This window comes from Halictus rubicundus, chromosome 1 (genome assembly GCF_050948215.1).
Source record: "Halictus rubicundus isolate RS-2024b chromosome 1, iyHalRubi1_principal, whole genome shotgun sequence".
NCBI lineage: Eukaryota > Metazoa > Arthropoda > Insecta > Hymenoptera > Halictidae > Halictus > Halictus rubicundus.
The window spans coordinates 6,552,933-6,567,448 of NC_135149.1; the positions used below are offsets into that span (position 1 = coordinate 6,552,933).

The 14,516-nt window shown below is 33.2% G+C and overlaps 1 protein-coding gene across 4 annotated transcripts in view; it reads left to right on the forward strand.

Moving 5' to 3' along the window:
- Pgant9 (polypeptide N-acetylgalactosaminyltransferase 9) overlaps window positions 1-14,516 on the forward strand; it is a 537,713-nt gene that overhangs the window by 210,594 nt on the left and 312,603 nt on the right. For 3 of the 4 annotated variants that reach the window (XM_076786727.1, XM_076786738.1, XM_076786719.1), the window contains one exon: window positions 9,291-9,359. The exons of the other annotated variant lie outside the window; for it this stretch is intronic. The gene's annotated coding sequence lies outside the window, so the exon portion shown is untranslated. The remainder of the gene's footprint in view (window positions 1-9,290; window positions 9,360-14,516) is intronic. 4 annotated transcript variants of the gene reach the window in all.

The window sequence follows — 14,516 nt, forward strand, 5'->3', positions numbered from 1 at the left end:
CTTGAAAAAAATATATAGACGGAAAATATTCTACGTCGGAAGAAATGTTTCGTTTTGGAGTTAAAATAGTTTCGAGCGCATAGGGTTAATTAAGAAGTACTATTCTAGTCGATTAGAGACAATGTCAACCAACCTGATTGTCGTAAATTTGTTTTGTATGAGTGGAAAAAAACATATTGGCGATAGCATTACGTGATGATCAAAATGTGGTAAATAGTAAATGAACACACTGCTCGTCGATGATATAGAAAAATTGAATAATTAAAATTCTCATAGAATACATAGAATACATATTTTGATTATAATGGTGCTTATTTTGATTAATCATTTCCATTAAAAAAAAAGTTGTATTTGTTTAATAATGATACTACTGTTGAATATAAAAAATCGGACATTTTATGTATAATAACCTAATACTAATATATTGAAGATTATTATTATTTAATATATAATACTAGTATGTTAAAATTTCATTCTCTGATATAAACATTAAAATAATCCATACAAATGATATTGGGTCAGGTTATACAAAATTGTTAAACATTATCTAGTGCTTAATTTTTGATACTTTTCTTATTCATTTTCCCATCGAAACGTAAGAAGAACATCAATGATTATTATCATTAAGTATTGCATTTTCTCAAAATAGAATGTGAATAATTACTAGATATTCGTGTCTATTGAAGTGTGATACACATTTATACAGTTCAATAACAACAATATCCGCTACAATTCACCTGAATGGTAAAGTGGTTAACCATTATTATGACACAAAAGCAATTTGAGGAATGACTCTTCACACTACATTTCGCGATAATTCACTATAAATGAAAATAACATACTGTAACATGCACATGTAATTATAAGCATGGATAGCTACAATTAATTATTGTGTTTCATGCTCAATGTAAACACGACGTTGTACAAATACAGATGTTTGTATCAAGCATAATATAACCCAATAATAACAATCATTAATCCCAAATAAATTACTTGCACGATAATAAAATGTAGATTAGTCAAGTAAATTAAGTAAGGAGACTTCAAATTTTAAATATAGTTAAACAATTTTGAAAAATACGTGCGTTGATTAATCAATACATTTGGCAAAACGTCACAATGCTATCGTCAATATGTGATTTTTACATATCTCTTTCAGTCACAATATGTGATTTTTCACATATCTCTTTCAGTCACATTGATTGACGTTGAAATAAGCTTTATTTAAAAGGAAAATTGGATTACCAATTAAAAACAAAAGCTAAGCCCTTATAAATCAGCTTACAAGAGAACATCGGGGACTGATACACTCAGATTTTGATGAAACTTTGCAGAAATATTTATTAGACCTATCTAAGAAAATAACTGTAATTCGTTCATGCCCGTTTTTCACTTTCAGGGAGATATCAACCCTTTTATCCGAACCGCCCTTTCTATATACACGCCTATAAGTCGTAAACCACAACAAATATAAAAAATGGTTCAAATGAAAGTATACCGTTACTTGTTGTTTACGATCTTTCGATGTTTATGACTTATAGACACGTATATAGAAAGGGCGGTTCGGATAAAAGGGTTGGTATCTTCCTCAAAGTACATAAATACTTATGTAAAGTTTCGTCAAAATCGGAGTGTAGCAGTCCCCGATGTTCCATTGTTAGTACCTTGAAATGATTTATAATAAACCTGTCGTTTCTAGTAGTATTTCTTGATCAAAACGCTTCGTAACATTCGCATTCTAAAATCGGACATTTCATGAGCAACAACCTAATATTTTATTTCGCAATTAATGAAATTGCAAACATAATTCCAAACGATTGAATGACATTGTTTATGTAAGGTCATATTGTGAAAAAAATCGCACAGAGTCTACATTTTAATCTTGTTCGCATAAGGCATAAGGCAACACAAATATATTCGCAATCTAATCACACCATATGTTTCTACAGTAAAAAGTCATCATTACACGGCGAGGAGATGCACAGTTACAGTGTTTTTCGTTGCTAATTAAAGAGGCAGAGACATTTACATTTACATTTACAGGGCCGTCATTATTTTTCATTTACTGTTACTCGGTGCTATTTTCCCGTGTTGTTGTTAAACGTCGTTTCATACCAGATAGTAATGCAGTACTTAGTAATCTGATTATTAGGACAAGCGATTATTGGGGGGGCTGTTCCGCGTGATAATGACACCGATCGCGTTTTAAACGGGGAATAACGGGGACCATTATTTCTTTGCATTAGTTATGATACAACCGATCGCCGGGATCGAATCGCGTTACAGGTTCGTTAGCCGACGATTTAGCAAAATTCAGCGCATTTACCGGTGGGTTTACCAGTCCTGGCCATCGCAATCCCGCTTTCTCGGACCCGATCAAACTCTGTTTCACGCACGCGAATATTTGTATTTTCGATCCGGCGAATTTCCATGCGATTTCACGCATTAAATATGAATTTGATTCGTGCAATTGGAATCATTACGGTTCGTTACAAGAATCATAAACGATCGCGCCTGATTCCCACGAATTTTTCCTATCGAATATTCTGCACTCGTGAGCTTCAATATTTCGAGCACGGTATTGTTCCAACGCATTATTACCTTCCCTTATGATCTCGCTCGCAATAATGGTCGTTAGAGTAACGATATCTCTGATTTTGTAGGAAAAAACAGGCATCGAAGTGAATACAGTGTCTACTCGATATATGTCCAAAACACAGGTCTGGCCAGGGACATATGTCGGCTGAAAGACACTATTCTTTGATACATTGCCGAATGTATTAGGGGAAACCATAAGTAATCTATTATTTTTAAATCTAAAACAAACTATGTAGTAAATTCAAGTTTTTATTTCTTAATTTATTATATAATCTCCATCATTATCAAGGACAGTTTGCCACTCGGTCGCCGAGGAGTGTAAACATAATACGGATCGGGTGCAAAACGGAACAAAACTTCTTTATTTTTCATTATTTTTTATGGAACTTTCACCAACATATTCGTGGCATTTTTAGAATGAAAATTATACTAATTATGATATAATTCCGATGAGATTTACTTGTGTAATGAACCCCGCGTCAGTGGGGATAGTTCTGGGACTATATCGGCTAGACATTTGAGACATATATCAAGTAAAGACTGTATTTCGTTTTTTTTTTTAATTCTATGTTTCGTTTCATGGAAACAGATAGTTGAGAATTTTTTAAAAATATGATCTTATGAGATAGATATTTTGGAATCTGTACAAAGAATAAAATAATGGTCTGTTAAAACCTCCGTATGTTCTGTTAAAATCTGTAAAAATATTATTGTGTTTTAAGAAAACATGTTATTTTGGAACATTTATTAAAAAAGGTTCCATAAAGGTATCATTGAGATTCAAGCTGTCAGTTATCTGTGTAAATATTGCAAACATATCATTAGACAACGGATTTTATGCATTTATGATAAAAATGTGTAAATTTAAGACAGTAAAAACATTAAAAGAATTTGAAAGTACTGTTATATTATTTTCAACCTATCAAACGTATTAAGAAAGAAAGTGAATTTCTATTTCACTCCTGTTTGTTGCAATTCAGGCAGCAAATTTTTATTTTGATATTTTAAATGTAATTTAATTATGTAATATTGTCGTCGTACTATCCACTGAATATAATTCAGGCGATGATTCAACGATCGACAATTCTTTGAATATCAACGAATACAGTATCTTTTTACATTTTATAAATTCTTTTCCAATTAAAAGTACTGCATTCCAGAGTTTTTCTTCATCCATTTACATTATAACTTATAACACAAGCACGTTTTATAAAAAAAGTTCTACAGCCCGTGTTTTTAACAGAACCTATCAAAAAGTTCTGTTCCAGGATAAAATAATAATTCTGTTAGCTTTACCAATATTAACCTGCCAAAACTGTGAATACGTGACATGGGTTTTGATTTAGATTCTCCTCAATTCAACATAAAAATGTGTATTTTTATCATAATTTAGATAGAATCGACATCACCAGGATTACTTCCGTATATTAATACGGTACATTAGTAGCTAATAGAAGGAAAAGGAATTCTATGTTCCTTTAAAGTAACATAGTCCAAACATTAAATATGGACAACATTCTAAAGTAGAAGTATTGATTGACACTCGTCTTTGATAAATTGTATTTCGAAGATATATGATGCTACAGATAAAGCAGGAGGTTAATAATATAATGATTAATTTGTCTCGAATTTAGACTGGTGCAAATTTAATTATCAATTTTAATTATCAATTTTAAATGTGGTACAATTTTTAGCGACGAGTGGGCTGTGGATTTTATATGTTGTTCATATTTTATTAGGTTGGTGTAAAAATAGTTGCTGAATGCATTCGTTTTGTGTTAAAAATATTTGTTCCGACAAATTTTATTGCATATATTGCTCATCTGTTGCAAAATACTAAAAATTAGTTGTAAAATACAAAGTAAAAGAATTCGGTTATTATATCCATACGAATATAATATAAATTATCTCGAACTATAAACCGGAAAATACGAGTTAACTCGTCGGTTATGTTAGCTAGCATTTTATTTTTCATTCGACCAGTAGATTTGAACTTAATACTGTTATATTATCCATATTAACTAAGTATATCGAATTTGTGCTTTTTTTTGTAAAATGATCAATTATATCACATGAATTGCGTTCACGTTGAATTATAACTTTGAAAATAATTTCTAACTTTTCTGGGTGAAGAATCACCCCGTTCACAGGATGTAATGAAGATATATTTAGCTTTTCATATTATCCGTGACCTTTTGCAGTTCTCAATAGTTCTTAACTTTTTAATAAGTTCCTGTTCATTTCATATTCCCATAAATTTTTCACTGTTAAAGTAAGTTTGTGCACTGTCGATTAAAATTATCAACCCAGGACTGATGATCAATAAAAAATTATGACATTTACACAGATTTCATTAACTTTTAATTTTGCATTAGTCTATTTCTATTCTGGTCTGCTAACCATAATCTTCAACCAAGATTTTTCTTTTTTTGCAGTTTCACAAAGCATATGTATTTAAAAATATGTCTGCAGGAGGATTTGTTTAAATTCGTAAGAATAACGAAGATATAGATGTTCGAAGACCGCAGCTCTCATTATACACTGATGGTCAGAGCATTGAATGCATTTTATTACACAAATTACAATATAAATATTCGTAATAATATTACAATCTAAAAAGTTCAATAAATATCGATATACTTCTAGAAATCAAAATTCGAAATGCCGACACTTCGTTAAGTTATTAATTAAAATGCTTCTTCACTTCTTAATTTCAGCTCAATGGAACGGCTGGAATTGTGTCAGCTAATAAGGCGTTGTTTTATATGCCCCTTTTCAAGGAGCTATATATAACTCCTACAATTTTAACTATTTTGACTTAAAAAAATTACATTGTATAGTTCAAATGATAGAAACCTCGATGCAAAACAGTCGTCCGATTTCTTTACAAAAATTTCCAAATCTTTGCAAAATGATGCTCTAAACACTTCATAACGTTTGCAGTCTAAAATCGAACATTTCATACGCAACAACCTAACGTTTTCAACGAACCCAACAAATCTCGAATGGACAGGAACAAGCTTTAAAATACAGAAGGGTTCGGCAAGCCGTGAATCCAACTGATATAAAATCAATCGAACCACGCCGGCTTTATTTACTTTTAATTTCCCCGGATCGGCCTCCACTATTCCCGAGGTTGCCCGAAGAGTTGGATACCGAGGTCAGAGGCGTACAGCTTTCCGAGAAGGTCGCGATCTAGATCTTGACTTGTGCGAAACCAGTTTGCGAGGTCGCCGAGCTGCTTGTTGCAACACCATCTTCCAGGCTACTGACCCCCCCCCCCCCCTGTGTGTGTTTGCGTTCGGATCGCCGAGAGCGCGCGGCACAATTTCACGGATTAACCGCGTCAGTATTAATCTGTCCCCAATCGAATTTTTTGTTTCTTCCGCGTTACTTGCCTCCTTTCTCGCGAATTCGATACGTTGATCAAGGATACCAATTATTGCAATCGAACAGCAGGTTAAGCGGCGAACGGCCATGAATGGTGAAAGCAACGAAATTAGTTTCATTTTTTGATGAATTCTGTCTCCCAACAGAGACGATACTTTCCATGATCGACTTCATAAAATCGCAATAAACATGGCAATTTAGGTAACGCGTACATTTGTCGACATTATTATGTCTGTTAATGGTTCTTTTATTGAATAATGTAAGTAACATGTGAAGTGAAATTTAATTGATTAAATTGAGAAATTAATTTTTTTTAATGTTGAGAGTTGTGTTTGTTTTTATAAATCTTATGCAAAAAAGTAAAGAAATGTTTATATCGTTTTATTCTTATTCTGTGTTCTCTCTTTAAAAGATCTCATACAAGGAGACTGTGTATCTGCGATTGTAAACTGTAATTATCTTTGCTGTTTAATTGCAAGTTTCATGTACTCGTAATGTAAGATTTTAAACATAAAAAGTAAATGAACTTCTAGGTTTCATTAAAAGTTTCATAATATTCATATTAAAAGATTTTATGTAGTAGATAAAGTAAATGAACCTTCATGTTAATTCATTCAAAGTTTCATATAATTCATATTGCAAAGTTGTACACAGAAAAAGTACACGGACACCCACGTTATTTCATTGAAAGTTTCGTTTATCCGTATTCAAAGATTTTGTCCAAAAAGAAATAAATAAACTTCCATACTATCTCATTAAAACTTCTGTTTATTAAATTCGTGTAATATATTTAGCAAACACAAATGATCAATTTTTCTCGAACTATAATTTGCCTGAAAGGAACACGCTGTAGCGGATAATATGCGTTCGTGCAGCGAGAAAATTATACACGAGATAAATGTATCTCCTAAACGAATAATGAAGGAGTATTTATAGGTACTATTAAGCACTGCTTATTAATAAATATTTGGAGTTGAAGTATATTCACTTTTAATTCATTTATTACTGGTTGGTCGTTACATTCAGTAGCACGCTTCATGAATATGATTGATTTAAATTATAGTTCTTGACAGAAGGTCATGTAACAAATAATTAAATTCATAAACGTATCTTATATTTTTCTTTCATCTAACTAATCCGTTTATAAAAATTTACTTTCTCTTTGTAACCAGACTAAAATAAAAAAAATAGAAACACTAGCTATGCGAATTAACTATGTGCATTTACATTATACTGCAATATTTAGAAAAACCTCGAAAATGTGTAAGTATGAATGTGAGAATTAGCATAAAGGTCCACAGTTTAAATATGGGAAATAATATTCATATTATACATATTTATCTATTTTTATAATAATTTCAATGAGTTGGAAATAATACAACAAATAAAAATAATATAACGATTCTACTATTTTGCGTTTGATGTGCTCGTTCTTATCATAAGTGCAAGTCTACTTATTACAGACTATTAATCTTGATGCATTTATTACAGAACTTCACTGTATCATATCCAATAAAGTCTATTAAAATCAAAATTTCTACAAGCTTAATAGTATTTCTCCTTTATGTACAAAATTCCACGGAATTGAATTTATTAAATTCCAATAAAATACACATTTTTACTATAATTAGGATTATTATATTTATTACAAAATTCCACAGAATTAAATCTGCTACAATCCAATAAAATACAAATTTTCAAAATAAAATACAAATAAAATAATCATTTATATTTATTTCAGAATGATTATACTTATTACAAAATTCCACTAAATTAAATCTAGTAAAATCCAATGAAATACAAATTTTACTCAATATTCTCCTTTATCTGGCAAATCATTTATATTTATTACAAAATTCCATTGAAAATTAAATCTAGTAGAATCCAATAACATACAAATTTTTACAGACTCGTCATTCTCCTTTATCTAGTAAATCGCTTAAATAAATTTCTTTTAAATGAGAACGTACAATTCTCGTTTCAAGTAATTGCTACTTGAAAACGAGGAGTTGCGTCCACTCTGCTTGTACATAACCACAAACAATCGTATTCGTATGTAGTTGGCGGGGTCATTTGCCTAACGTTTCCATTTCAAGGACAGCGGCAATTGCATACTGTCCATTTTCTGCGTTTCCTCAGACTCACGTGGTAACGGTCTGATAACGTGCAACCGGAAGACTGTCAATACCGGCGAGACAGTCATTCAAGTCGATAGAAGTCGGGCAGCAGCGGCATCGTGCATTACTCAATCTAACGGTGCCCGACGGTGTACGTTTAAGACACGTCATTCACGTGCTTCGTAATTGAGCTAGATTCATGCTGTCGATTCAGACAGGCAGTTTCGATTCGAAAGCATACCAGAAATTCATTCTCTGACGCGATGAAAATGCACGCGACGCTGGTACATATTGTTAAAAGCGTTCGACGCTCTGTAATTACTATTACGCTGCGTGGGTGAATCGTTTAGGGTTCTTGTAACCCGAAGAGGCCATTGCTCAGCTAAATGATTTGCTTCTTTTGATTGTAGTGGTTATAGGTTAGAATAGATTTTGGATTTTATATATTTGTAGTAAATACAGCTGTCTAAAATTAACTATTTACAGTTGAAAACAAAACTATCTAAAATTTCACCGTATGTAAAATTAAAGGAACTTTAAAAATAAAATTTTTAAGTAGACATGTTCGATCAGTCTACACCCGGGATAAACTAAATATTGTATTATTAACTGGACATTGAATCATGATGAAACTTTCAGATAAAATTGATCAAATATGAATGTCAGTACTTCCATTTTACAATGATTTTTCTGTTATCAATATTTATTTATTTATGTCTGAAACGTGGAATTCCATTTCCTTATAATAAATAAATTACTAATAACAAAATGATCTTGATGATATAGGTCTGTATAAATTATGTTTAGCGGTCATAGATAAGGCTAAATTATATTTTTTATAATATTTTCGGCGAACACAACTGTCTAAAATTTACTGTGATTAAAATGAAGGATCTTAACACGTTGAATGCCACACCAATGCCCACAAGAATCAAATAAAATCAAAACAATTTATTTAATAATACAAGAATAAGAAAGATAATATTTGTTATAATAATGATTTTTTTGTTATATCCTCACACCTCGTAGATCCTAATAAAATTTGATTTAGTATATAGTATTCCAATAGATTAATTAATTTCAACTTATATTATTTATTTATATATATTTCCATACATTTTCGTTCTCATTTTTTTAAGTACAAATTATTCTGATTAATCATAAATTATTTTATTCATGCTGCAGGAAAAACCATTGGAACTTTTTGCAAGTAGGATTAATTCTAGACCCGTAACATCCAGGCATTATTACATGGTGAGTCTCCTGATTACATTACTTTAATCATACACGCAGTAGCTGCTTCTTTTTTTCTTTTCATCCAATTATAATATAATTTTTTTACAATTTCGTAGAAACCATATTAAACATACTAAAGTAAAATGATACTAGTTTGTTCATAAAATTGTACACCATTTTTTCATATCAAATTTACCCTTATCATCAAAGGAATACTTGCTGTGGTAAATTCGGACTTTCCAGTTTCAATTTTATAAATTAAATTTCATTTCCTTGGTGTTGGGTATAAACTGACGACACTGGTGACACGTAACATAATATATTTGCAATAAACAACTTATCAGCTGTGTATATAAATATAAATATAAATATAGTCAACTGATTTACAAAACTAAATTGCACGAGCACATGGAAAGTGTGTAACATTAGGGTGGCTCTTATTTACTCTTGACGAAAATTTTTTTCAAAATTTTGTCCCCCCCCCCCCCCCGGATTCTTCCAATTAATAAAAAAGGAATCTATGCGAAGTTTGAGTTCGATCGGATAACAGAAAAACATGCTCCTTGGCCCTTAAACATTAGTATAATTAATTAAATGTTCAGAAAATTGTTTGTTCCGAATATCTTCTAGTTTATTCACTGTGTCGAAAAATATGTTCAACAAAACGTTTATATTGGATTATTTATTTTTTTCCGTAAAACAAACGGTTTTCAAAAAAATTGAGAAAAATTTCAGACCAAAAAAAAAAATCCGTCCTACGGATTTGGAACGTGATTGTCTTTATAAGACTTTTACCCTTGATAAAGTGGAACCTGAAAATTTTTTTGACTTATAATAAAAAAATATGCAATTTCCTGTAAAATAATGTGCAACTAAAAAAAAGTAAGTTCCGCAAGTTAAAAAAATGCACATTTTTCGTTGATATTTATTGATAAAAGATAATGAAAATATCTTTAGTTTTCAAATTTCAAAACAAATTTTTTGATTTTGGTCTGACATTTTTCTCAATTCTTTTGAAAACCGTCACTCGTCTAGATGTACAAGTTTTGTTGAACATATTTTTCGATACAGTCAATAATTTAGAGAATATTTGAGAAAGATAATTTCATGAGCATTTAATTAATTATTTTAGTGTTTAAGGGGCCGGGGCACGTTTTCCCGTTATCCGCAGGTGCTCAAACTTTGCACAGATTTTTTTTATTAAGGGCCCGGGATAGTCACGTGACTTTTTAATTAATAATTTCCATTCACAGCCTTCAGACACAGACTTAAGATCCGTCTTGGTCTTGATCCGACTGGTCTTAAGTCTGTGACTAAACTTGTCACATTTTTTGCTCTGTATTATCGATATTATGAATTCCGACGCCAGAAACGTGCTTCAAGTTTTTCGCTTTATTTCGCAGAGAATCAAGACAAAATATAGCTCAATTTGCAGCTAGAGATATTTTCTAGTGCGCGCTGCTGTCGATTTCATCCAGAAAACTCATCCAATGGCATAAAAATGCTTGGATTCCACGGCATGCACATCGTCAAAAAATTTTCGGCTTACTTCTAACGCTTATATTACCAAACATGTATCAGCAATATCTCGCGCACTACATTGAACCTTCCTCTTTCGAATGAACCGTTTACCAGTGACAAAATATTCTTATTTAAGGACGAAAACTTGAAGCACGTAAAACCATTTTTTGGCGGTAATGAGTCACTCTACCTTATCGCGAATCTACGGAGACCGGTCCCTTAATTGGAACAATCCTGGGAGGAGGGGGACACAAACAAAATTCAAAAGTCAAAAATAAGAGCCACCCTAGTGTAACAGATGTTACACTAATGCCACTAATTTCTCACGCATCTGCTGCGACTGCCAATAACTACCTCGTCATCGTAATCCTGATCAGACCTTTCCTACATTCTGCTATACACGTACGATGCATAGTTAGGGGCAATGTTGGACGGTAGCTTTCAAGAGGTGATGCGGGTCATTCTGTGCGTATAACAGTACGAGCCTCTAATATAAACCCGCGAGGCGAAGTCTGCGAGTCAATTCTCTAAACTTGACGCAGTTCGCAGTTCGCGGGGATATAGTTGAAACCCGTCTCTCTCTTTCGAGAGAGAGGTCGCTAGTGACACGGCGGCAGAGCCGTTGGAATAAAGCATAGAGTCGTGCGGGCGCGATTGAAATCAGTCATAAGGTCGTGCCGGTAGAGTGCAGTTCGCACGATCGTCGGCAATTCGAGCACCGTTAAGTCCTGCAAGTCTATTTCACGTGGCCCCGCAATGTCTCTTCGGGATACTTGCACATACCGCATGATCGCTCTCGCCCGACGTAACACGTCCCCGGTGTTTGTGCCGAGAGTTCGATGCCCGACACCCGGCGTCGTTCGTTCCCTCCCCTCCCACTTAATCGTTTATTTAACCCCCACCCCTCGCCCTTTCCTCTCTCCCCTTGTCCCGTGATCGTTCCTTCGTCCCATTTCTCCGTTTCTTCTTCGATACTCGAACACGATGTCTCGATTTATGAGACAGAAATGTGTGCGCGATACTCGTGAGAAAATCTGTATTCGTTTATATAGTTTTGTGGTTAATTATCTTTCTTATGAAACACTTGCCAACATATTCGTGACATTCTACCGATTAAAATGATATCAAACACGGTACAAGTTTGATCGTATTTACCTGCTCAATTCGCAATTCAACATAACCTCGAAGAAGTCAAAATTCTACGAATGTAAGCAGTTCAATCCAAAGCGATCCATATACGACGCAATTTATTGTGCAAATCATGTTCTCTTGATTCAAAAAATAGTTCGGATACTGGAGGTCCTTCTGTTTCGTGAATTAAATATAAATGTGATCCAAATTGTGTCTGGATTGGTGTCGTTTCAGTGAAGGCAATGTCACAAAGATGTCGATACAGGTTCCATAAAAGAAATAATTAAAAACCAAAAAATATATGACTGAATTCGTATTGTATCATCGAATTTCTCAGCTGTACTAAGTAGGTTAGTAAAGCTACATATATGGGAATATAATTGAAATAGATTATGTTGCAACAAGTTCTGAAATAAAAGAAAACACTTTGGGCCACAAAGTGTTAATATAAAATCCTCAACTTATTTAAATGATTCTACAATGTTAATTACTCTGTACACGCCACGATCAAAGTTCCAAAATGCATCCAGTTGCTCCTATCAACAGGATCCTTCTCTCAGCCTTTTTACTCTTAAGTTTGCTTCACCATTTATCTTTCTCCATTTCTGTCCACCCGGATCATCCTCGATCCTTCTCCTTGTCCTTGATCGTGAGGAGCGGGCCGTGAGATTGAGAGCAGCACTCTTTAACGACCTCTACGTACGAAACTCGTGACAACGAAGAGAAAGGGCCAACGAAGCTGCCAGCCAACGTGCCAGTCTTCCAGGACACTCGATAATGGGATGATCCTCCAGAGACGCAGGCTCCAGGGACACAACAGTGCCTAAATGGCTCCTAATCGCATTCCACCTTGTCGATTGCACACCGAGCTTCGAAGCTTCGACTTCTTGGTTTCTTGGGACACTACCGAACTGTATCAACTAGCAAGACGATAAGACAATTTCTGAGATTTATGTGGCTCGGAAAATCTTAGGCGAGTCTCTAGCCGCTAGGGCTTCCTTGGATATGTTCCTCTGGATCAGGCTGTATCGATCGTTCGGATATCAGAGCTCGAGGTAATCACAAGTTCGCGCAGTTTCTCCAAAAAGTTTACCTCTAAATGCGAGGCGTTGCTATTACGTACCGTCGAAACATTTCAAATATTCTGACAATTGATTCATGGCGATATTATCTTTCAAGGTCATCTGAAAGTCATTGTATAGCAGGTCGTTGAATTCGTTTCGACGTCGCCTACAATATTATGGAGTTAAAAATACCCAGTTCCATTAAAAGATATGACAGCGACCTTGATTTTTTGTTGAAAATCGATTTTTTTTTTAAATTTAAAATATGGCAATTTCTTGACGGTTAAATACTGATTAGCTTTGGTAAGAAACATTTTTCTGTCCGACCATCCGAAGGGGCTGAAAAATCGTGGGGACTAAGCGCCGCACCCTGTATAGTGAAATTTTATATAATCAGCACGAAATATAAAGAAAAAAATTCGAAGAACAAAGTGATTGAAAATTTTCGATTTTTATACTTTTTGGTTACAAATAACCAAGAGTAGTTAACCGAGAGTTAGTTATTGGTGTGCAAAAAATTGGATCCTCCTCGATAACTGTTATCGATGAAGAAAAACTGTTTCGATTGCTCAAAGCAGTTATCGATCAGAGAAGTACATTTCGATCACTTATAACAGTTATCAATGAGAGAAGTTCATTTCGATCACTCATAACACTTACCAATGAGAGAAGTTCATTTCGATCACTCATAACAGTTATTAATGAGAGGAATTTATTACTATCGCTCATAACAGTTATCGATGATCGAATTTCTTTCCACTTGTTCATAATAATTATTGATGAGAAAATTCATTTCAGTTGCTTATTTAATTACTGAGTTGTGTACTCTTTTTCGGATGGAGCAAGCCTACGAAATTTATTGAGAAGGTTTCGTACAACAAAACTAATCAACAGATCATAAGAACAACACAAAATCTGGAAAAAATTTTCAAAATTGTTTCAACTGGGAAAATTAAAAATATAGACTTCCGTATTTATCGTAACTAGCGTACATAATTCACGCTGTGCTCGCAACTCAGGTTAGCGTTGAACAAACCTTTCCTTCTCTAAAATTAACGTTAGATGATTTGCGGTATAATTTGTCAGGAGAAAATTTGGAAAAACTTATGTTTGTCACATTAAATTTTGATTGTAGCAATTAATTTTACGAATACAAACTTTATTAAATAATTGATTGTCTACCATTTGAAAGTTGTACTATTTAATAATAACTATTATTAGCGATCGAAATAAATTTCTCTCATTGATAACTGTTATAAGTGATCGAAATGAATTTCTCTCAACGATAACATTTACCAACAGGAGAAAATATTTTCGGTTACTTATAACTTATAATCCTTATTTGTAACCAATACGATTTTAGTTGATGAAATAATTGTTATTCCATGACTTTTTGTCTTTTTGGTTATAACAGTTCTGGTCCCTGATTTGAACACTAAATATCGCATTCTCGAAAAAT